This window comes from Cuculus canorus, chromosome 21, assembly GCF_017976375.1.
Source record: "Cuculus canorus isolate bCucCan1 chromosome 21, bCucCan1.pri, whole genome shotgun sequence".
In the NCBI taxonomy this organism is placed as follows: domain Eukaryota; kingdom Metazoa; phylum Chordata; class Aves; order Cuculiformes; family Cuculidae; genus Cuculus; species Cuculus canorus.
Window position 1 is genome coordinate 4,276,553 of NC_071421.1, and position 22,811 is coordinate 4,299,363.

A 22,811-nucleotide genomic window follows, 5' to 3' on the forward strand; every position below is an offset into this window, starting at 1 on the left:
TTGTAATCCTGCTGCTGCCTAAGGTCAATGGTACATTTTTCAGCCTCTTTAATGAGACTGGGAGTTAGATACGTAGATACAGTAACTGGCGACTCAGACTGTCAGAAACGATGCAGTTGAAGTTCCATCAGAGCAGGACTCATTCTTGCCGGGACTAAATAGTCCATGTTTTCTTCATGAGCTCGGAGCGTGTTTGCATTTAGCTGAAAATTATTTCATGTTTATTTGACTCATGCATATTCTTCTTGAAAATAACAGCTTGATTACTGCTGTGATAGGTTTTCATTGGCTAAACTTGATGTTTTTTTCTTCATGTTAATTGAGCAGAGGAAGAAAATACGTACAGGTTAAGAAAGCTTTTGGCTATCTTTGACAGATTAGATGGCCAAGTGGCTCTCCATGTGAGTTCATACTTCATTGGCTGACAGTAAAACTGCAGATTGGCAGTTCATAACAAGCCAAGAATAACAGTCCTACTAAATATTTTTTTCTCATTTTACCTTCACGCTGGAAAATTCCATTTCTGAAGGACTCAGAAGTGGAGTAGGGTCTTCACCATGTCGAGTGGAAAGAAGTTTTGTGTCTCAGGAAGCTGTGCACTCTTACGGTTCTCTCTTCACTATGGCTCTCATTCGTAAGTGTGCCAAAAAGGCTGGTCTTCAAGGGTAGACTCAAGAGATTAATCTTTCTCCCTTAACCTGTCTTGGTGAACAAATCCTGGCAATATTCCTCTTTCAGGATCTTGATAGAATACTCTCAGACTTCTAATGTTTCTTCTAGGATATGAACCCAGACTGGAAGAATTGCTGGAGTGTTAATTTACTACCTGGTGTCTATCTCCTTGAGGAAGAGGAAAAGAACTGGAAAGCCCTAGACTCCCACTGGAATCTTGGCTTGAGGTGAATAGATGAATGACAAGATCTGTGTTCTGCAGTGGGGCCTCTCTGACCTTTTGCTTCCTGTTAAGTTGTGAAACAACAAAGTAAACATTTAACTGAATGTAGCAGCCTGAGACAATTGGCCCTATTGTAGAAAGAATGCTAGTTCCTTCTTTCTCTGCATAAATTCCCTTTGCTGGCAATGCTAATAGAGATGCAGTGGAAGAAAGCCAGGCCTTTCATTGGGTAAGACCCAAGTTTAAGCAGAAGTACGAGTGATGTGTGGCTTGGTCCCTGGAAGCGCCCTGGATGCAGCAGGGCTGCTGAAGGTTGCCCATGGTCAGAGCCCTTTCAGAATTTCTTTGTTGCATAGGAAATCAATTTGCGATACCAAAGTCTTCAGAGCTTTGCCATGGGGTCGGTGGGAGCAGTTGGATTTGGCATAATTGGTTTTCATTTTTTACTAATGTAACTATTCTAGAGTGGAATCGCTGACGTGTGTTTCTTGTCCAAGAGGAGACATTCTTCAAGCTTATTTCCTTCATCTCATAGCACTGCCATGACTCTGCATTCCTATCTGAGGTATGCTTCTCAGTATAAATAAAACCAAGAGTTCTGAAATGCTACAAATTTACCTGAACTTTATGTTCATCCAACTCAGATGTAAGTAGTCTGTTTGCTTGTTCCAGGCCCACCAGTTCATACTAGCCTTGAACTATGCTTTGTGATGATCCGTCATAGCATTGGAGCCTGCATACCCTCCTGCTGAAGAAGACTTGACTAATACTGCTGTGTATTTCCAGATGTAGTCCATGAGAACATTTTGTCCTGCCTTTAAAAAAAATGCTGTCTACTCTGCATGTAAATAAACATTACCGGTAGAAAGAGACAGTCTGGAAATACATTTATTTTAATGGTAATTCTGCCCATCTGATAAATCTGCTGCCCCACTTTATTTATTGTGGGCTTTTTTTATTTTAGAGCAGATTGGTAAGTAAATTGCTTTTAAACAGATTACATGTCAGTAAAGACATTTAATGGATATTTAACACACTTAAATTTATATGGAGTTTTACTTCTCTTGACTGTGCTAGAATGCAGATGACAGTCTCTTCTGACTTTCTGTGATTGATTTGATAGTCAGACTGAATCAAATCTGCATTTGGAATACTGCTGCTTTCAAAGAATATTAGTCTTGAGCAAAAAAAGAAGTGTATCAGCTGCTTTGTATCCATCCTTTGGCCCCAGGGAGCCTTTTCCTCTCTACAGCACCCGTATATTCTCAGTCTATTCAATCAGAGTTGTCTTGTGGAATATTTTAGTTTGCTTTTATTATTGTTTTTGTATCAAGTGGAAAAAATATATTTGAAGTGGTGTTCATGTAGGTGGGGGGCATTTCAGTATTATCTGCATGGGTTTGCTTGCTTTAGTTCTCGACTCATTTTGTGTACATATCTCATCAGTATACTGGTAGTATCTCTCCAGATCTTTTTGCCATTGTATCTTTGCAATAATATTTCTTAGTGAAGTGGGACTGTACAGACAATCCTTATCTTGAAAAGTTAAGGGAGTTAGGGACCAGTGATGTCTGCATGTCATGCCATCTCTCCTCTTGAGCTCTAGCTACAGACAGCCCTTGCTTTGAGTGATCCTTGAAACTTATTACTTGTCGTGTATGTGGAATTAGAATATTTCAGGGAAAATGTCAAAAAATCAAAATAGATGGCGTGTACACAGCTGACCACTGAGCCCTGCCATTTTGTGAATGGGAAAGTCATAGGGTTTTTTTGGGCTCCCTTCCTGGATCCACTTTCTTTTTCTCAGAGACTGTTCCCTAGATGGTTTTTACAAGCATGTAATTCCCAAGCTGTTTTCTAGGGGAACTTTTAAATGTCATGTACTTTGATCTGCCAAGTCCCAACCCTGGCAAGGCAGGCTTTGCACTTCTTTGTGAGAAAAATTAAGGCCTTTAAAACTGACACTTCTCCAGTTTTCCAAACATATTGCTCCCCTGTTTATTCTTCCAGCACCACCCAATGTAAATGAGTTCCCATTAGTTAAACAAGATTTTTTATATAACCCAGTATGCAACGACGTATTCTTAGTCCAGTGTTCATTAAATTGTTGTGCCTTTGTTTTCATAACATCATTGTACATCGGGATTTGTCAGATGGGCAACTATAAGCTGCCTAGGAGATGTCTTACAGATCTCTTCAAATTCTCATGACTTAGACCGGCCAGAGTTCTCCTGTCTTCTGTTTTGTGAGGTTCCATTCAAACAAGGATGAACTGCAAGAGCTGTAGTTCATGCAACAGTCTTTCATTTCAATGACAGCTTAGTAATTTATTTTCTTCAAGGTTTCTTGCTCTCTCACGCTTGTCACCACGATCGCTGCTGTGCTGAGCGCTCCTATTTTTTTATTATTGCCTGCTAGCGAATCTTTTAGATGGACTTGTTGGATTGTAACTCGATGGGTTTTGATAGGGATATTAAAAGTGGACTGTGCAAAGCTATTATAGTGTATACAAATCGTAATACCTCTTACTTCTGCTTTGTGGCTTAAAATGGACCATTGTGTCGTTTAAAGAGTAGTCTAAAAAGTTAACTATTTGAGCGATCCAACTCCTAGTAGCGAATGTTACAGCCTAAGGCTGGCTTTGCTGGATGCCCAAACAGGACAAAGCCACTCCTGTGTGTTTTTCTTTGTAGCAAGCTGATTAATTAATGAAGTAGAATTTTGATCAGGGCTGGGTGTGGAAATCCTACCTTGCCTTAGCTTGTGTGGATGAAGGATTATGGGGTGAAGTTGGTATTGCCAATGAACGCCAGATGCCGATTGATGTGCTTCTTCCCTTCTAGCCACTTAAAACTGTTTTAAGTTTATGCAAATGAGCTTCTGTGCCCTCTTGGTTTTACCACGCTTGAAAGAATGGTGAAGTTGTCTGCCAGAAGCATTGAAACCAGCCAGAACAGTATCTTGCTCTTTTATGTCTTGTCATGTGACAAATTTAACTACGTGTATTTGCCTCACTTTCTGCCTCTGCTTTATTTTGTCACTACAGTTGCACTGTTTTTTTCCCAGAGCTTTCCAAGGCTTGTTTCTAATACTACTCTTTACAGGCTTCCTTGCCTGTATTGTTCTGTTTTGGGATAACTACCTCTAAGCAGAAAATGTTTTCCAAAGTGGAAAAAAAAAGAAAAAGAAAGAAATAGGGTGAATTGACTTTAGGGGCTAGCGTGTAATAAATAAGTCATTTCACATGTAGATACTGGAAAAGTTTTATCCTTTTATGCCTTTGGGAAAGTAGGCATTTTGCTCATGCTAGGTGTTACCTGAATGCTGTGTGGGATTGCCCATCTGCGTGGCCCTTCGGTGTTTGTGCGGCATTGCAAGTCACCTTCAGCATTCTTGCTCGCATGTTCTTTCCCCCCTTGTTCCACAGACGTACTTGTTTTGCTTTAGACTTTCGTCTCCAAAAGGTTATTTTATCTTCTCAAAATCTAATGGAAGACTGTGCAGATGGATAGCTTAAAAACTATTGTTCAGCTCCTTCCCTCTGGGGAAGGTTTATTGGTGTCCCTTTTGCAAGCAAAACACAGCTCTCTTTTCTAGAAGCAAAATTTATGATTCTTCCTGCCTGTTTAAATCTACTCAGTCCTTCTGGAGTTCATCCAGAAGTTTTCAGACTTGAAACATTGGTTTGTTTAGACCTATCTCAAGTAGCAGAGTTTTAAAGCTGGTATTTTCTTAAATACTTTTCTGCTTCTCTAAGTAGAGAGTTTTGTGGGACTGACTCCAAGTATTTTTTTTTGATGCACTGTAGCATTACTGCTGAATTTCGGGTATGTCTTCAGCCTTTCCAAGAGAACTGCATGTAAACTGTTAGGATTGTGCATCTCTCCCTCCCTCTCTCTCTCTCTCTTCTCTATATATATGAGAAAACAGAACCTGTTTGTCACTAGTGCTTCTTACTGTGAGGTGATTTCTGTCATTTGAAATTTGTGAACACTGTCTGGGCTTCTTCCTGAGGATTTCAGCCAGCTCACAACTTTGCCTTCAGAAATGACTGTGTAAAAATCGAGGTCTCTATGGTGTCAGATCTCAGTAGAGTATCGCTTTGATCTTCTCCAGGTTTAAATTCTAAGAATTTTCTTGTTTAAGATCCACCACTCAGGCAGGGGTTTTTTCTTATAGAAGTTAGCCCTTGTAGAAGTTTGAAGCTTGTGCTGCTGTTAAAGTGAAGTGGCAGAAACCTTTTGGAATCTGAAAACATTAAGGCAGGACAAGAGACTGACAAAATCTGTGTTGCACAAGAAACTCGTGGTAGTACGGAGCTGCTGGAGGGAGATGGCAGGTATTGGGACAGAGGAGGGGGTTTGGGCAGCACAACTATGGAGAGCACCTCTGCTCTTGGAGAGGGTGCAAGTCTAGTGGGTTTTCAGCCTACGGATTGTAACGCTTATTTTTACTCCTACCTTTTCCTCAGTCTTCAGGAATTCAGTCATCTATGTATCTACCCTGCTTCTCATCAGGACCAGCAGCTCTGTGCTGCCTCAAGGATCTCTGCTTTGCTTTGTGTGGAAGTGTTAACAAAGCCATTTCCTTGTCCTGTCTCCTGAGGTTCAAAAGAAGAATTACAGTTTAAACGTGCTACGGGAGGTTTTGTGCAATCCTAAAATATGCCTTATGGACGAGAGTGTTGTGCTGTTATTTTTTCAGATGGCCTTACTGTCATGACATTTTTACAGCAGCTGCAGGCGTATAGGTGTAGAATGGATGGTATTATCAGACAGGCTGTAAAAAAGACTTAAAACTGAGCTGCAGACTGCTTATTCCTAACTGTAACTTCTGCTTTAAGGGAAACGCTGAGTCTTCGGAACTGGGCTTTTATAGTAGTCTTTTAACGCTCCAAAGGTGTCCAGAGATGTTAATGCTACTTGAATTTTAATGAAATGACATTATAGGATACCACTGGCAGCGTTACAAGCTGCGTGGTGTATGTGCTGGAGGTGTCCTCATTGGCTAAAAGAACATCCTCTTTCAGCAAAGGCAGGCCAGGAAGAAGTAATTTTACAAAATCAAGATGACACGAAGACCTGGAGAGATACCCAGTCTTAATACCCAGTCCCAGTACACGCCACCGGGCAGCAAACTATGTGCAGTCAATGCGCTTCTGAAGCTCAGTTTGCAAACACACACTGAGAGTTTGTCTCAGAGTCGCATCTGGTTGCATCAGTTAGAATGGCATCCATTCCCAGTGATCCCAAAGGCTCCAAATAATACCATTTCGCTCATATCCAGCTGAAATGCAAAATATCGGGATATATGCAATACCCGTGTTCTTTCCGTATTAAGTGACACAAATGTTTTAGGAGCCCTGCGCTGCAGTCAGCAGATCCCTTTGCTTGGCCCAAGCATTCAAGCACCAGTGTTCTTGCTGGATACTCCTTGTGCCCTAATTAGCATTAGCTTTTTTAAATATGTATAGGAAATATTGTCCCTGATGAGAAAAACAGAATTTGCTGCTCAGAAAATGACTAATCAAACATTGAATTATTTTTGTGAAGGATAAATATTTTTTTTTATTAGGATTATGTTCTCATGCTTCCACAAAGGTGCAGATTTAATCTATTTTTTGATGGAAGACTAGGACCACAAATCCCATTTAATAGTGGATCTCCAGCAATAAGTAACTCTGTCATTTTATGGCTAACATCCAACACGAGCATAAATAGTAAGGACACTTTTGTACCATTTCCACAGTGAAGACTAACCTGAGTATTGCTCGTAAAACAGGAGTCAAAATTCTTGCTTTAATGTGGGGGAAGAGGGCTAAACATTCCAAATGACAGGTGCTTAGTCTTGGAATTGATATATCATCTTGCAGTAATTTTGCTAATTATTAATTTATCTGCTTAGTTTCAGAATAGGTCTCTTCAGACTAATTAAAATATCCCTGTGAAATATTTTGTTGTAAATTCCTGATGGTCAGTCCTGGTTCCTTTACGCTACAATATTTCTTTGTTACAAAGAATATATGCATTTACTTCAAAATTATATTTGTCCAATGCAGTTATTTACTGGCTCTTATTATAAAATAAAACTCCACATTAGTACAGCTTTTGAATTACATCGAGGATCTGGAAATCTTGTGGGCAGTTAAACTAATCTCAAAAACCTATATTGTGTTTCTACTTCCAAGTATTGGGAAGCCACAAAATACGGCTCCAAATCACTGACACCATAATAAGCAGAACATATAGAAGTCTCTTCCCACTAAACTTTTTTTTCCTGTCTTTGGAGAGGGGACACAAGGCTATCTGTTTATATGTCTTGTAAGCAGGTTCCTTTTTATTCTCCAGGAAAATACAGTAATGTAAACTCTACCAATTGGTTTTAAATTGACATAGGGTTTCCAGAGCAAGACAAAAATATACATATGTAGTCTGGATTCAGTCCAAAGCATCTTTACCTCCAGACTGGTTTAGGCCAGAGAGACAGGATGTTCCACAGGGCAAAAAACCCATGTGATTAAAGAGCATGAGCAAACACAGAGTATATTATTAACAAAACACCAGACTGCATTTCATGTTGGGTTTTCTGGCTGGTGACCCACGGAGCTGACTCAAAAAGTTAACAGAAAGACAAAGGTTCAGTCTGTTATTTAATAATCACAAAAGACTCCTCGAAGCCTTCTTCCTGTACGAGGATCTTAAAAAGCTGTACACACTGGTCCTGACAGTGGTACAAATACATCCCAATGAGACTCCATGCTCAGGAATGCGTGCTGAGAGAATGTTACGCCATCTGCTGCGGAGGGGTTTTACTGTGATTCACCATTCTGTACGTGTCTAGCAGTTAGACTCTCTGTTATCTTCAGGCTCCTCATGCTGTCAACAGTGTCTTTCATTTCTTCTTTGCATTCTGACTCACAGGTCTGTCAGTGCCATTCTGTCTGTCCTACATTGTGGCCCCTTCCACTTTCAGGATGTGGCTAATACCTCCACATCCTGATCAGCAACTGTCTAGGTCGTGATCTGTAGGGGCAGACTATGAGTCAGTCTGCTTTGTGGTGAGGATACAGGAGGTGAAGGGTACGTGGTGTTTGGACACTTGTGGAGCACTTGACTAGCAGCTGACAAGAAAATCTGGTCATAAGCAGGTAGATAGGATGGAGTAGTCTTGGCTAGCGATGTGCAAGGGAGAGAATAAAAAAAAAACGGAACCCTTTTAGCAGTTGTTGATAGCATTGGGAGATTCTGCTCCTGGGAATTTGCATGTCTTTGACCCTAGAAAGCTTGAAGAGATTTGCCGTGTAAAAGTTTCTTCAGGAAATTCAATCAAAGAGCTTTGGAAGTGCTGTGTCACATCCTGTCCATGTGCATCCCTTTTCCTGGGATGCTGCACTTCTGCTCTTCTCCGTTAGCAGAGGGCCAAGGTGCCAGTGAGCCTGTGGGTAGGTGTGAATCCTGTGGTGTTTTACAAAAACTGCTTTCTGCTCTCTGGGCAGTGTGTATAGATCTTGAGGATCATAGAATAGCTTGGGTTGGAAGGGACCTTAAAGATCATCCAGTTCCAACCCCCTGCCATGGGCAGGGACACCTCCCACTGGATCAGGCTGTCCAAGGCCCATCCAACCTGGCCTGGAACACCTCCAGGGACGGGGCAGCCACAGCTTCCCTGGGCAACCTGGGCCAGTGTCTCACCACTCTCACGGTGAATAAATTCTTCCTTATGTCCAGTCTAAATCTGCCCCTCTCCAGTTTATACCCTTTCCTCCTGGTCCTATCCCCACAAGCCTTTATGAATAGTCACTCTCCAGCTTTCCTGAAGGGGAGCATCAGGCTCTTTTACATTTACTTTTTCTCAGAAGGTTACTTTATTACAAATGGACATATGTATCCTGGGTTTTCCCTTCCAGGGCTCCAATACTATTGGAGTTTCCATTTGTATTTAACACTTTTAGCCAAACAGAGCACTCTAGCTGTAGCTTAACTCCTCTTCGGTGCTGCCGGCTCATCATACTTAACATGCATTTTAGCTAGGAGGGATAGGAGCATTTGGTGGTGTGGAACCAGTGGGTATCGGATCTCTGACTGGCAACGCGCTGCTTTTGAATATGACAACTTTTCCTGTACTGCTCACAGCGTCACTCAGGAACGTGTCTCCTCCCCGACAGAGATGCCAGCTGCCTTCCCTCCCCATCCCTGCCATTAGTCAGCAGATACGCTCCACTCCTCTGGATCCAAAGTCGAAGACATTTTCGCCCAGGCTTCTACCCAAGTAAACTCTTCTTTGTTATTGTTGAAACAAGAGATTTCCCGAGGCAGTCTGGGCATGGGGTTGCTTTGAATGCCAGGAGTGGTACTGTGGAGCAGCACGTATAGGAGCTCCACGGGGAGCCGCGGGGTGCCTGCCTGGAGCAGGGGGTGCGAACGTGAATCACAAGCTGCAGAACCGGGAGGGCAGGGGCGTCAGCACCTTTCGTGCTTGAGTCACTCTTAGCCAGTAGCAGGTCAGCTGGTGGATGGCTGCAGCCTGAAGTGAAAGCCTATAACTCGCCAGCCAGAACTCGGTTCCAAAAGGGAATATCTGCATTTCATCAGCATCTTGTATTGTCTCTCTGAGAAATGGTGTTCAGCTGCAGGTAATTGGTAGTGCTTCGGTTTCCTGTGGCTTTCCACCTATTCATTTATGTTGGGTCAGCTCAGCTGCTTTATAAACATGGAAATGTACTTGAAATCTGATGAGTTTGCAAGATGAAAGAAAACCTAAAATGCTATTAGATGTCAATCACCAGAACTGTGGGGCTTTCTACCAAACTCTGGTTTAGGTTTGCACATAATGATGAAATTACGTGAACTTAGCATTTCTCTCAGGCTTAGTTAGAGAAATTGTTCCTAGATCCTGTAAACAATTAAAGGACCAAATTATTCTTAAGTGCTTGTGTTCTTCAAAAAAGACAAATATGTGGGAATCCCGTAGCAGGCAACAGGAAACTGGTACCAGTGAAGCCAGCTGGCCTAAAAATTGTTTCATGTGTCCTTGGTATGAAAGTACGCTGAAGTTTCACAACAAAATAGCAAACATAAAGTACAATGACCTGTTTTCTAACCCTGGGACAAGATTAAATTTGAACTGATGACAGGTATCAGAATATTTGCCTAAGCAAACACGGTAGAAGTTGTGTTAAGCCTTTTGGAATGTTCAGACACCCACTTCTGTGTGATTTGCATGATAAAAATCTCAAAGAATGGAATACAAACACTTTTTCATATGTAAAGTAACAATCATTGAGATCTTCCAGAATGTTCTGTCATTGTACTGAAATGTTCTGCAGGTTTCTCTGTAAGTTAGGTGCAGGAAAAAGCCCAATTTACCACCTTAAATGCTGTTTTCTGATTAAATACATTAAGCTACAATTGTATTTCCTTAATACAAAAGTTTCAAAATTAAAATTGCTTTTACTTGGAGCGCTGTCACTATTGATGTCACAGCATTTTATTTACTAGCAGAGAAGCTCTACTTGGAGGCCGTAAGTCACAAGTTTTTGTCTATGCCTCTCTTTTGCAAGACATCCCTAGTTGTTAGTGAATGACTCTCAGAAATACTCCAGTTTTTTAGTAAAAAGTTTTTAATCCTGGACTGTCTTGTTTATATTATACTTCTAGAGATTAGCTTTCTTTCTGACCTATGCAGCTTACTTATTTTTCAATGGCTTCAAGAAACTCAGAATCAGCAATGGGATCCTTAGACACCTCGTAGAGCTCTGGGGTGCTGATTCACTAATATCTCACCTTTGGTAATATTTAAATATAAGTCTTGGTTGTTGATTTTAAGATATGATATTCTATGCATCATCTTGTGGTCCAGAGCAGGAATGGCTATGAGAAGTATCTAGCTTTTCGGTATTAGTGTGGACAGATCTTCCACTATGAATGTAGTAATGGGCAATCTGATTATTACAGATATTTTTATAGATTTTTATATTTATCCTAATGTATTTAAACAGTTCTGATTGTTGTTGTCTGCTGGAAGGTGGTTGGGTTTGTTGTGTGTCGCTTATAGGATCTGACCAAGAAAACACATATTTTAAATATAATTTCTGATTGCTAGAGATGCACCTTTTCCTGCCACAGGTATAGTTGGCAGCCCAAGGTTTTACTACAAACCTACATCGCTTCTTGGTTTTCAGGTCAAAGTAACATCCAGTCGGACTGTGCATGGCATGAGGCACAAACAGGATTTTCTGGCACGGTTAGTACTTTCCGAATCAACAGGTTGGTGATTTCTAATGACCAAGAATTCGGGAGACACTGCATCATAAATAAAAGCAAAAGGTGGTCAGTAATCACTGAGTAAATTCTGTTTCACCTCTACTTGTTTTATAGGTGGCTTCAGGGAGGAATTGAAAGGCGCATTGCGGAATGACTTAATGTGAGCTCTCACGAGGATTACAAGGAGCACTGCCAGGGGGAAGTTCACAAATGGAGTTTTGAAGGAGCTATTTAAAATGTTAATGCGGGTAAGGGACTTAAAGATGGTGTTCATGAGAAGACCATAAGCGGGGATCATGTGGCACAGGATGATTTTTCCTTGCAGCGCTTGTTGTTTTTTACTTCAATCATAATCTCTTTTCTGTTTCGTCACTTTGCTGCCACAACTGAACATAGACCAGAAGTGTCTCTTTACCAGTTTTCAGTTTTCTGCTTTTCCAGCCCATTTTCATTGAAAGGTAAAGCTAGAGAAGACCTTGCGAGGTCAGAGTTCCTCCGTTTCATCTCCTTGTCCCAAGGCAGAGTTGAACAACCCTGACCTGCTCTCAAGCATCCTGGCATCTTTAAAGTCTACAGTGACAGAGAATCTCCTATCTCCCTAAGCACTTTGTTTTAATAGAAATTTTTGCTCCTGTCTAACTTATAAGTAGTAAATAAAACAACGCGATTTCATTAATCGCATAGGAGCACTCAGGTTTTGATATGGGCGGGAGAGGGAGAGTGCTGTGAACTTCACTGTTGTAGCTTCTTTCTATGTTCTGGTGCAACCCACCAGATGAAAGAGGGCACAATTGAGGTATGTGTGACTTGCTGAAATAATGACACCCCCCCCCGCTCACCTCTCGGCCCCTTGATGTTCTTCAAGATTTTGTACCATGAAGAATTCTCATTTATTTTGATGTGTTTTCCTGGTCTTTGCTCATGCTGGTTTCATGAACGGAAATTTATTTCCTGTCTCCAGTGAGAATTGTTAGTAAAAGCAGTATTATAGAAATACCGATGGGAGAGGGACAGGAAAGGGACTAAATTAGACCCAGAAAACACACAGATAAATGATGTACAGAGTAGGGCCGTATGTCGCCGCAGGGCAGTGGTGGTGAATTTATGGGTGGGCAGAAGCAGGTACTCAGTGTAGAGTGCAGGGCTAGAATTGTCTGAAACGGAATTGTGTGTCAAATGCATTTATTCAGAGCCAGGCCCTTCCTACACAATCTATTACAAATACAGATCTCTCTGGTTACCGCGTGTTCTTTTATTTCTTCGAATGCTGTGACGCAATTAGTTTCCTGTGATCTAGGTGCCTGCAGTACACTGAAGGGTTGCTTATGCAGCAGTAGTAATTATGTTCTCATTAAGTCTAAAAAATTAGTTACAAAGTCCATCGAGTTGTACCTACCTACAGGCCACGTTTATTGCAACTGAAACCCTCTGTACTATAGTCTGTTGATGCACAAGAGTCACCTCAACAGGCCCACAGTCAGCCCTTAGTGCCAGTTTAATGGCATCTTTTCTGCTTGCCTCTTGGCTACGGGAAAGCAACAGTATAACGTTCAGTGATGCAGTAGATATTTCAAAGTCCTCGTCAATGAGTTTTGTTACCTAGATTAGGCACAGTATGGGATTTCAGAAATTCAAAAAGAAATGTCTAAGCTAGGTTTGAATTGGCTGAAAAGGTTTTGGGGCTCCTATGATACTGGCTTTTGACTAGAGTTTTACAGTCTTTTATTACGCTTTATAGCGACCTTCCAGTACCTTATAGTGACCTTCCAGTACCTGATGGGGGCCTGCAGGAAAGCTGGAGAGGGGCTATTCGTAAAGGCTTGTGGGGATAGGACCAGGGGGAATGGGTATAAACTGGAGAGGGGCAGATTTAGACTGGACATTAGGAAGAATTTATTCACCATGAGAGTGGTGGGACACTGGCCCAGGTTGCCCAGGGAAGCTGTGGCTGCCCCATCCCTGGAGGTGTTCCAGGCCAGGTTGGATGGGCCTTGGGCAGCCTGAGCCAGTGGGAGGTGTCCCTGCCCATGGCAGGGGGGTTGGAACTGGATGGGCTTTAAGGTCCCTTCCAACCCTTACTATACTATGATACTATGATTTGTCTGGTACCTGTTCTGTCCCTAAAGCACTCCTGCAAGCAGCAGATCAGGAAAGAAAATACAATTGGATCATGTACTTGATTTGCTGCAGAGGAATCGTTTGCCTTTGCATTGCTTACTTGTCTCCAGTCTTCTGATTTACCGTGACCTGCAAGGGAACATTCCTCTACCACAACTAAGGCATTCAGACAAAGCTAATTGAGCCATTAAATCATCAGATGATGGAAGTAAAAGTTTCGTACACAGTGGATGGATTTAGCAATCTGACTTCTTTTAGTATATGACTGACTATTATGTAATGTGTGCATCGCTACATAGGTGCACGCTGTGCAAAACAAAGAGGTAAGCAGCTGTTCTGACATACGCTTCAGCTGACATGGGGTTCACAACTTCTGTCAACTGCTGATGGATATACTGTGAATGTGGGACAATCTATTTAATAGAACTTCCCTTCCCGACTCCTCTTTCATGGAAGTCTCCTGCTAGAAGTTTATAGTTGTGTCTGAGCTAATAAACACATGAAAAAAAACTTTCCAGTATGGTTGCATTTTACCTCTAAGTATCCATGAAGAAGCGCACAAAGCTAGGCAATGTCCAAGTGCTGGTGGGTTTATACAGAACTGCAAAGGGAAACAAATTCCATTTTGGTAAAGAATAACAAAGACGGTGATGATCTGGGTGAAGATCTGTTTGGTGTCACAAGGAGAGTCAATCTATGATGCATGTGTTTTCTGAGGACATACAGGTGTGTGACGTTTGTCCATGCTGGCTGTCCAACTCGTCATTTCTGGGAATTATATATGTAATAAAAACATGTCAGATTTCTACTCTTCCTGTACAGAACTACTGCTACTCAGATTGTTGTTTTAACTGCAAGACTGGTAACAGTAAAAAACACCTATCCACAGCAACACTGCTGTTATTAAACAGGTAGAGGGCAGGGCATTAGAAACGCTGACAGAAAACACAGGGAAACCTGAAACCCTAGAATGAAGGACATGAAAGGATGCAACATGCTCACCAGAACAAACTTCTGCAGTCAGGTTAGACCAGGGTGTAATGAAGAAACTGCTGCTGCTGGATAGATCTACATTGCTCCCACAGCAGTTGGCTTTGTTGGTCTCATCACAGCATCTCAGACCGTATTAGAGTAAAGGAGAGAGTGAGTCTCTTTTTGCTGAGTAGAAACGTTTGATTTTAAATTAAAGGGGACAGTGCAAGAGGTCATGCGCTTTGACTCTGCAAGAGAAAATAGGTTGTTTCCTTCCAAAAGGATCTACATATTTCTGCCTTATTGAAAATCTCAGGAGGAAGGTAATTCTGAGGGGATGCCCAGACTCGGTATGGTCCAGTAACCTCAGTGCTGAGGGAGAGACTAGCCCTGGTCGTCTCTTCTGTTGGGGAGAATGTATAGTATGTATAATGTTCCCAGGACCAATATAATAAGACTATGTGCTTCTGTATCTGAGCTGGGTATTCATGCTTTATTGTTACTGTCATCCATGGAAAGTAAAGGGCAGAACCTTTCTGAGGTTCATGGTCAAGATTTGGTGGCAACAATTCTCCTTAGGTAAGTGGGTGGCTTGAAAAGCCATGCAAAGGTATGTGACAAAATAATCTGCAGGAAGGCACTTGTATTAAACCTGTTTTTCTCCTGTCCAACATGCCCAGGAACAAAAGATAGTGACAAAAATCTACTTTATGTTGTATAAATCTCAAATATTCATTTTCATTTCTGTCCTTTATGACTGTTCAGATGCAAAATCTGATCTGTGTATCACACGGTGAAGACATTTATTTGATACTTGAAATTTAAATGAGCACATATTCCAGTATGTTAAGATGTCCACTTTATTTTTGATCACAGAGTTCTTCGATTTTATTATTTCCATGTAGCCTGATCACATAAGCAAGTCTCCTAGTGCACTTGGATTTTTAATCTAAAAAAAAAAAGGAGAGCAGGAGAAGATTGGAAGCGTTTGTCGCTTGGGCACATGAAGGTTGTGCAGCATCTTGGCCAATGTGAGATGGAGAGCCAGGAGAATATGGTCTGTTTGAATAAATTGGTTGGAGGTCATGATGTCTTTCCCTCTGACCATGAAAACTCAGGTGTTTTGGTTTGGGTTTTTTTTTTCACTTTGCAAGCGATGATAAATTGGCTTAGCGTGGAGTGAATGTGATCTAGCTCTGTTGCTGCTGACTTTGAGAGAGACTGTTTAGATAGGAGCAAAACTCTCTTTCTTACCACTGCAAAGGACCATTAGTCACACAGACTGAGCTTTCATATAGCAAAAATATCTTCCAACCGTGTTCTGTCTTCCTCCAGTGATCTCTGTTTCACTAATGTGTGTATTCCAAAGAAGTATGCGTCTCCACTGCTTCCCTCAGTAGCTTATTGCAACAGTTTATCTCTTATAACTCTGAAAAACGTGAATTTTACTTGTAATTTGAATTTGTTTAATTTTCAGCCCTTGGTTGGACCAGCTGCTTTAGAAGCCCTTGCTTCTTGTCTTATTCAGGAATTCCACAGGTAGAATTCTTTATTTAAATTATTGCATGATCTTATCCAGCTCGTAAATGTTTTGTGCCATTTTTCACCCTGAGTTTTTAATGCTGTCTCTCAGTTGTGGACCCCAGAGCTAGACTCAGGCTCCAATGTCATTTTAATCTGTAACAGTTCTAGAAGGGAAAATAATCCCTGCTGGTTAAGGTGACCCAGTGCTGTGATCAGATCCCTTCCCAGGGAATGCCTCTGGGTGGCACAGCCTTGGAAGGGAGGAACCAGTTTCTCCTTTACTGATTCCTACATGTTTGGTCTCCAGACATAAAGCTGACCTAGAAGTTGCACTAAGCTTTCATATAGAATCAAACTCGTGGATTCTCAGCAAGGTCTGCTAGTCCTAACCCCAAAAAGTTGATCATATTACTGAGTAACTGTATACCTGCAGAAATCCTTTATTCCTCATCGGGGGGGTGGAACTAGAGAAGTCAGAGTAACAGCAAGCCTGGTTTTATTCTACCAGGGAGGAGATTAATTAGTTTACTTTGAGACCTGACCTCCAATTTTGTATGCAAAGGTCATTGCTCTTATTGGAGAGATCGGTTAATATATCAGTGTATCAGGCTCAACACCAAAATGCTATCCAAACAGAACCTTTGCATACTCTGTATTTGCGCTAGCAGATCGTTAATCTGGGTTACTGTTTGCAACCTGTTCCATTTCTCTTGCTCAAGAGCGTTAGCAAATGTTTGTTTGTCAGAATGTTCTGTTCCTTGCCTCTCCTTTTTTTTTCCCCTCTCTCCAAAGAAAATGCAGGCAAACCCCAGAGCAACTCTAGGCTGTGCAGACATCATGTTGCAGGCTGGACTCCAGTCAGAAGAGTTTCTTTACTGCTGATGGAGGAGAGTAGAAAATGTCCTGAGAATGATGTGCCTAACAGGGAATGGGTAAGAATTTAGAAGAAAAGAGATACAGCACTTTGACTTACTTGGAGACACTCAACAAATTGAATACCAAGGTGAATAGTCTATTTAGGGGCCCTGAAAGGACTGCCAAGCTCCAGGAGTGGCACAGGGGTGCCCTTTTTCTGTTACTTTATCTCCGCCCTTTTCTCTGCCTCAGTGGATGCAAGAGGTGAGGAAGGCTGTCCAAGTGGCCATCCAGGAATACTAAAATACTTGTCTGTATCTTTTTACACTGAGTGGCTGTACTGTACCCCAACACCCGCCTGTTACCATCAGGTAACTGATGGGGATGGCATGTAGACATGCCCTATAGTTTCCACCTTGTTGCTAGACGCTACAGGCAGAAAGGGGACGACAGCCCCTGCCTCTCCTGTCTGACAGGCACTCCGGATGAATGGAAGAGGCTAAACTAAAACCAACAGAAGCAGACTTTCTAGTTTTTCTTGATAACTGGTATAAGTGAGAGAAGGGAGCAGTCTGTGCACCACAATTAACACTGAGCGCTATTGCAACTCATTCTGTAATGCGATATAGATACAATCTCAGCAGAAAATTGGACAAGAGGTTGAGTCAGAAATATAGAGCAATGCTGGGTTTTGAAGAAAGTAATTAGCCCCAGGACCCAGTGGTTTCTCATTTCCCCTGCGGTAAACAGAGGGAAGTGAGGCAGTACTTCCCATAGACAAGGAATAGAGCCAATTTATAAACCAAAGGTTTATGAATGCTTAGCAGGAGGCAAGCGCAGGTCTTCCTGCAGGGCCCACCATGTACCACTCGCTTCCACGTTGCTTTTCTTTAGTGAGCTCCGAGTACCCTGTCTCTGTCTGGGTGCTGCTGAGCCACTCCAAGCCCCCGCCAGTGCAGCACGGCTTTGGTACCCTTTGCCATCTTTCCCACCAAGGGCGATGTTGCGTGACGGACCTGTCGGAGTTACCATTCACCATGCCTGCCTGCAGTGAGTGCTGTGGCCTGCCCTCTGCACGGTGCCTCATCCTTTCAGCCCTTGGTACAGCAGTGGCCTGGCCCTTCCACTTGGCCTTCACAAAAGCAGTGATTGAGGTTTTCCAGAACTCTCTGATCACGCGAGTTCTGCTTTTCTTCTCCAACAGAAGATCAGAAGTATACTGAATCACCAAAATAAGACACCTGGTAGCCAAGAAAACTTTGATCTTACTAATAACAGGACCAACAGGAAGCTGCTTCTCATATTAATTGTGAGCTGCAACGAATTGAGCTGCTCAGGTAACATAGCAGGCATGACATAGCAGGTATGAGTTTAGTTCTAAAACATATGTAGCCTGTGCCTGTCTGGGTGACCGCAAGTTCCTGCGTGCAGGAATCTCTCTCCTGCTTTCCTCACATACTGCTTGTCACTTTTCCGTCGTTTGTCACATCAGAAAACAACCCGCAGGGTCTTTGGGGCATAATCATGTCTGTGTCTCTTGTGAAATGCGTAGTCCGCGTGAGGCATCGCAGTGAAATGAAATATTGTGCTTCAGTGAGTTTGCTACACTGTTTTGTGTGTTCCTTTGTGTGGTTTTGTGTTTGGGGTTGGAACTAGATGATCTTCAAGGTCCCTTCTAACCCTAACTATGCCATGATTCCTGCATCTCTTCCCTTGAAGCTGTACCCAACAGCGACACCTGGCACCAATATCTTGTGTGGTAAGTATCTCACAAGCCTGCAGTTAACGCTTTTGTTCAGTGTTTGTCCAGAAGTGCATAGTCAATGGAGCCTAGCACACATGTTGCCTCAGAGGAGAATTTTTCCCTCAGCCTTCTTTCATTCAGTTGAACCAGAATATGATATTCTGAAATAGAATTATTTTCCCTGGTTCTGTATCTTTAAGTGTTGGTCGCAGGAGCTGCTTAGGAAGTAAATACAGAACTCATCGTTTGGACTCTTTAAACTGTTTGTAGGACTGTAGCCTTCTGACACCTCGAGCGTTCTCATATTCTGGGTTCTCTAAGTGCCCTCTAGTGACCAGTTCTCTGAGCTGTGTTGGGTTTTCATTGCGAGAGAGACCAGTGGTGTGCGAACTGGCATATATAGGACTTCTTTACGTTCTTACGTTGTATTATCCTCCCACCAACTTCCTTATGCCTACTCAGCTGACATGTAAGGGATGCTAGGGTGGTGTAATTTGCATGGTAAGCTCCTCTTACCATATAAGCATTAAGAATGTATAATTGAAATGCACCTCGCCTTGTTTGAACTTGCTTCTTTTTTTTCTGTCTTACTCTGTATTTGCACGCTGCTCGATTCCATGGACCGTGTTGGCACGACTAGGCATTTACAGAAATATGAATTTACTTCTTCAACTGATATCATAAATGTTGTGAAAAGCAAAGTTTCTTTCGGATTTGGCAACAGAGCTAAAGCTCTTGTGTACCTGGAATGCAGGAAGAGTTCAAGGGAAGAGGGCAAACTGGCATGGCTCTATAAATGATCTGGAGAAGTGGATTGCAGAAGGAGCAGGGACAGTTGGGATTTAGAGAGCTCTTCAGCCTATATGATGAATGTCTGCATTCCTCTAGGTGACTCCAGTGGTAACCAGCGACAGGACATGAAGAAATGGAATTAAGCTGAGTCAGGAGAGGTTCAGACTGGGCACTAGGAAAGGGTTCTTCACTGAGAGAGTGGCCGGTCACTGGAACGGACTCCTCAGGGAAGTGGTCACAGCACAAAGCCCGTCAGAGTTCAAGAAGCATCTGGATGGTGCTCTTAGTCTTATGGTTTCATTTTAGGTAGTCTTGCGAGGAACAGGAAGTTGGACTTGATGATCCTAAGGAGCAAGAAATATGCAGTGTTTCATTCTGGGCATGGGGAAGTTTTAGTCTCTTCCATGCTATGGAAAGGAAAGTTGTCCAGTATGCAACAGCATCACTGACTTGGAAATTGTGCAATTGATATATGCTTGGCAATTATTACTCTGTTACCTATGCTGCTCTGGATCTTCTACATCTGCTGCCCTGCCACTCCGCCTCCTTTGTTGTGGAGCTCAGGAGAGGACAAATTGAACTCTGCTCCAAACTAAGCATCTTTTTCTTCCTTTAAATGAAGTGAATTCTGCTATATTAGAAAAGATCAAAAAAAAATGGTGCTTCATTTGAAAGCCTTTCCCCCTCCTTGTGTCTTCAGAAGGCAATACAGTGTGATCTCTGTCAGCAAAGTTTTTCCTTGACTTCTCTACTTATATAAGAAAAGACTGTTTGCTGTTCTTTAGGAAGTGAAGGATTGCCTGTACAGAACCCTCCACAGATATAAAAAATTGGTAACTCATCAGGACTCTCCCTCTTTGGTTCATTGAGCGTAGATTAATCTTTGCTCCAGGATTCATGTGGCTTTGGGGTGTTCTGAAGAGGCAGCCCTTGAACACAGAATGACTTTCACAGCCTGTCTTTTTCATACAAACTTGTATCTCCCCCTCCAGAAGAATCAAGTCACATTTGGAAAAGGAGCTGCCGGTTTCAGTTGGATCATTGAATCACAGAACATTGAATCTGGACATCGCAGAGCCACTGAACCTAACTGAAAGATTAATTTTAATTTAAAAAAAGTAATTTTAAGATGAAAAAGAAAAAGGAACACTCAACATCACTCAAGCAGAACCCTGTTCTTCAAGAAAGAGAACAACATGCTCTCTGTTGTGGCACAGAATTTCACTTGACTGGAGCTAATGTTTACCTCAGAGAAAAGGATTATGAGCATAGTAAGAAATGTTTCCAAGAAGTGGAGGAATGGTCCTCATCTGAGCGAGGCGAATAATAAGGTCTGCTGGCAAATGAAACAGCAAGGCTAACATGAAGCTGTAAATGAGCAGAGGGATGAATACGCTGTCAGAAGCTGCTTCGTGAAAAGACTTAACGAAAGAGTTTAATGAATGCAAAACATCTTGCACTTAGAGAAGGTAGGAGGGAACAGTGTAGATTCATAGCAGTAGGTATTCATCACCAAAACATGCTCCTTTGAATGCTGTTGGGTTAAATTAGTAGGAAGTAAATGAGTAGCTTTACATTTCAACAACAATTTATGTGTAAGCTTACAGAGGAGGAGATCTGTGGTTTCTGTTTTGTCTAAACCCCAAAGGATGCTGATGGATGAATGCACAGCAGGAATTGCTTTCATTCTCTCTATTGTTGTTACCCTGGGAAGGAAAAGAGTGCCTTGTCCCACTGTCCCAAGTGGACAAAACGTGCTAAATGGTGTAAGAGGTAATCCTCGTAAGTTCTGAGCAGACAATTTTGTTTAATCGAACATGGAATAAACAAGAGTTTAAATGTCTTAAATACGTTCACAGGGAACAAATGACAACTACACCACCCAGCTTGGTATCATCTGCAAACTTGCTGATGGTGCACTCAATCTCTCTGTCAATATCATTGATAAAGATATTGAACAGCACCAGTTCATTAAAATTCTGGATCATTAAAATTCATTAAAATGTGGCTTCTAAAACCAGTTTGTTTTCTTAATAGGCAGCAAATGGAGCAGTGACTACTGTATTGTGGATGAGACTCTCTGACAGGAGGAAACAGCATCCTGCTGTGGCAACAGCCATCTGGCATGAGCACCAAGCGGCGTGTGGCGAGGCTGGTTTGATGTAGGCTCTGGAAGCTCTATATCTGGTGAACCGAGAGGAAAAGCTCAACACAGTGAGGTGAGAGACACCTCAGTACCAAAATTGCCTCAAATATGCCATGTTGACATGCAGGTTGGGATATGGATTGGAGGAAGAATGTGTGTGAGGATAGGTGAGGAACCCAGTCCTGCTTTCATTTAGAGCAGTACGAACCCATTCTGCCCTACGGACAAGGCTTTTACGCTGCTGCGGGATTATATAAACACTGACGAATGATACTTGAGCAATATAATGCCCAAACTAACATAAAAAAATTGAACACAAAGTGACAGGGAATTCATGGTAATGACCATGTTCAGGAGTGTCTTGCCCCTGTCCTTATGTGCTGCGAGATTACTCTGATTTCTGACCAATTCTTGCCAGGCTTTATATGCACTGGATGAACCCACCAATTCACTTGGATGTCTTTGTCAGATTTTGTGGTCACACCACCTACCGCATCCATGACAACTAGTTTTCTGCGGATAAATGGCATAATACCTTTGATTCCGACTGACTAGTGATTTCTGTGCTGGGAAGCCACTGTTCTGCTCCAATAATTTGCACAAGAGCTAAATAGTAATATTTACCAAGGATTCATGTGGCGTTACGGTAACTTCTGGAGATAAAATTAAGTGTCCTTTACATCTTTTTTATCAAAAAACAGGGCACCAAGCTCAGGAGCAGCAGAGTGGCAAAATTCATTTCACTCCCTTTGACGCCTTCTCTGGCAATTCAAGGAGGAGGTGGTGGAGAAAAGGAGAAAACGGAGAAAAGGGTGAGGAGGGAGAGAATTTCCTCATCTTTATCACACAGTTCTCCTGCACAGGGAAGGGAATTTGTGTAATAATCTCGCTGTGAAACACTCTGCTTTTCTGAGGCACCAAAGCAGCCTTTCCCTCCTTCCCGCGCGGGGCGGGGCCAGCGCTGCGGAGCGGAGGGGGCGGGGCCGGCGCTGCGGAGCTGAGGTGGTGCCTCAGGGCGGGGCGGGGCGGAGGCGGTGCCTCAGGGCGCTGAGGAGCCGGTGCTGAGGAGCGGAGGTGGTGCCTCAGGGCGGGGCGGAGCCGGTGCTGAGGCGTAGAGGTAGTGCCTCAGGGCGGGACGGAGCGGAGGTGGTGCCTCAGGGCGGGGCGGGGCGGAGCCTCAGGGCGGGGCGGAGGCGGAGGCTGTGCCTCGGGGCGGAGCGGAGGCGGTGCCTCAGGGCGGGGCGGGGCGGAGGCGGTGCCTCAGGGCGCTGCGGAGCGGAGGTGGTGCCTCGGCACGGGGCGGTGTCACGGCGCGGCGCAGTGCGGGCCCCGCCGCAGGTGAGAGGGCGGTGGGCCCGGAGATCGCCGTGTGGGTGTTTTTCTGCGCTGAAGGAGAGGTGGGTGATTCCTGGGCCGTGGGGGAACGGGCTCAGCTCGGAGCCTGGGGCTGGCTTTGTGCCGGGCCAGGGACATGCTGTCAGTAACAGCCCTTGGTGCCAAGGC

The 22,811-nt window shown here is 43.0% G+C and overlaps 1 protein-coding gene across 24 annotated transcripts in view; it reads left to right on the top strand.

Annotated features, from left to right (window-relative positions):
• Positions 1 to 22,811, top strand: part of SLC45A1 (solute carrier family 45 member 1) — a 68,347-nt gene that overhangs the window by 33,136 nt on the left and 12,400 nt on the right. For 9 of the 24 annotated variants that reach the window (XM_054085715.1, XM_054085733.1, XM_054085736.1 and 6 more), the window contains 6 exons: positions 11,076 to 11,137; positions 11,272 to 11,405; positions 15,725 to 15,786; positions 16,564 to 16,703; positions 17,831 to 21,475; positions 22,010 to 22,120. The gene's annotated coding sequence lies outside the window, so the exon portion shown is untranslated. Of the gene's footprint in view, positions 1 to 794; positions 900 to 11,075; positions 11,138 to 11,271; positions 11,406 to 15,724; positions 15,787 to 16,563; positions 16,704 to 17,830; positions 21,476 to 22,009; positions 22,121 to 22,521; positions 22,706 to 22,811 lie in introns of those variants that run through there. The other 15 variants (XM_054085721.1, XM_054085728.1, XM_054085729.1 and 12 more) reach the window with 9 other exon arrangements.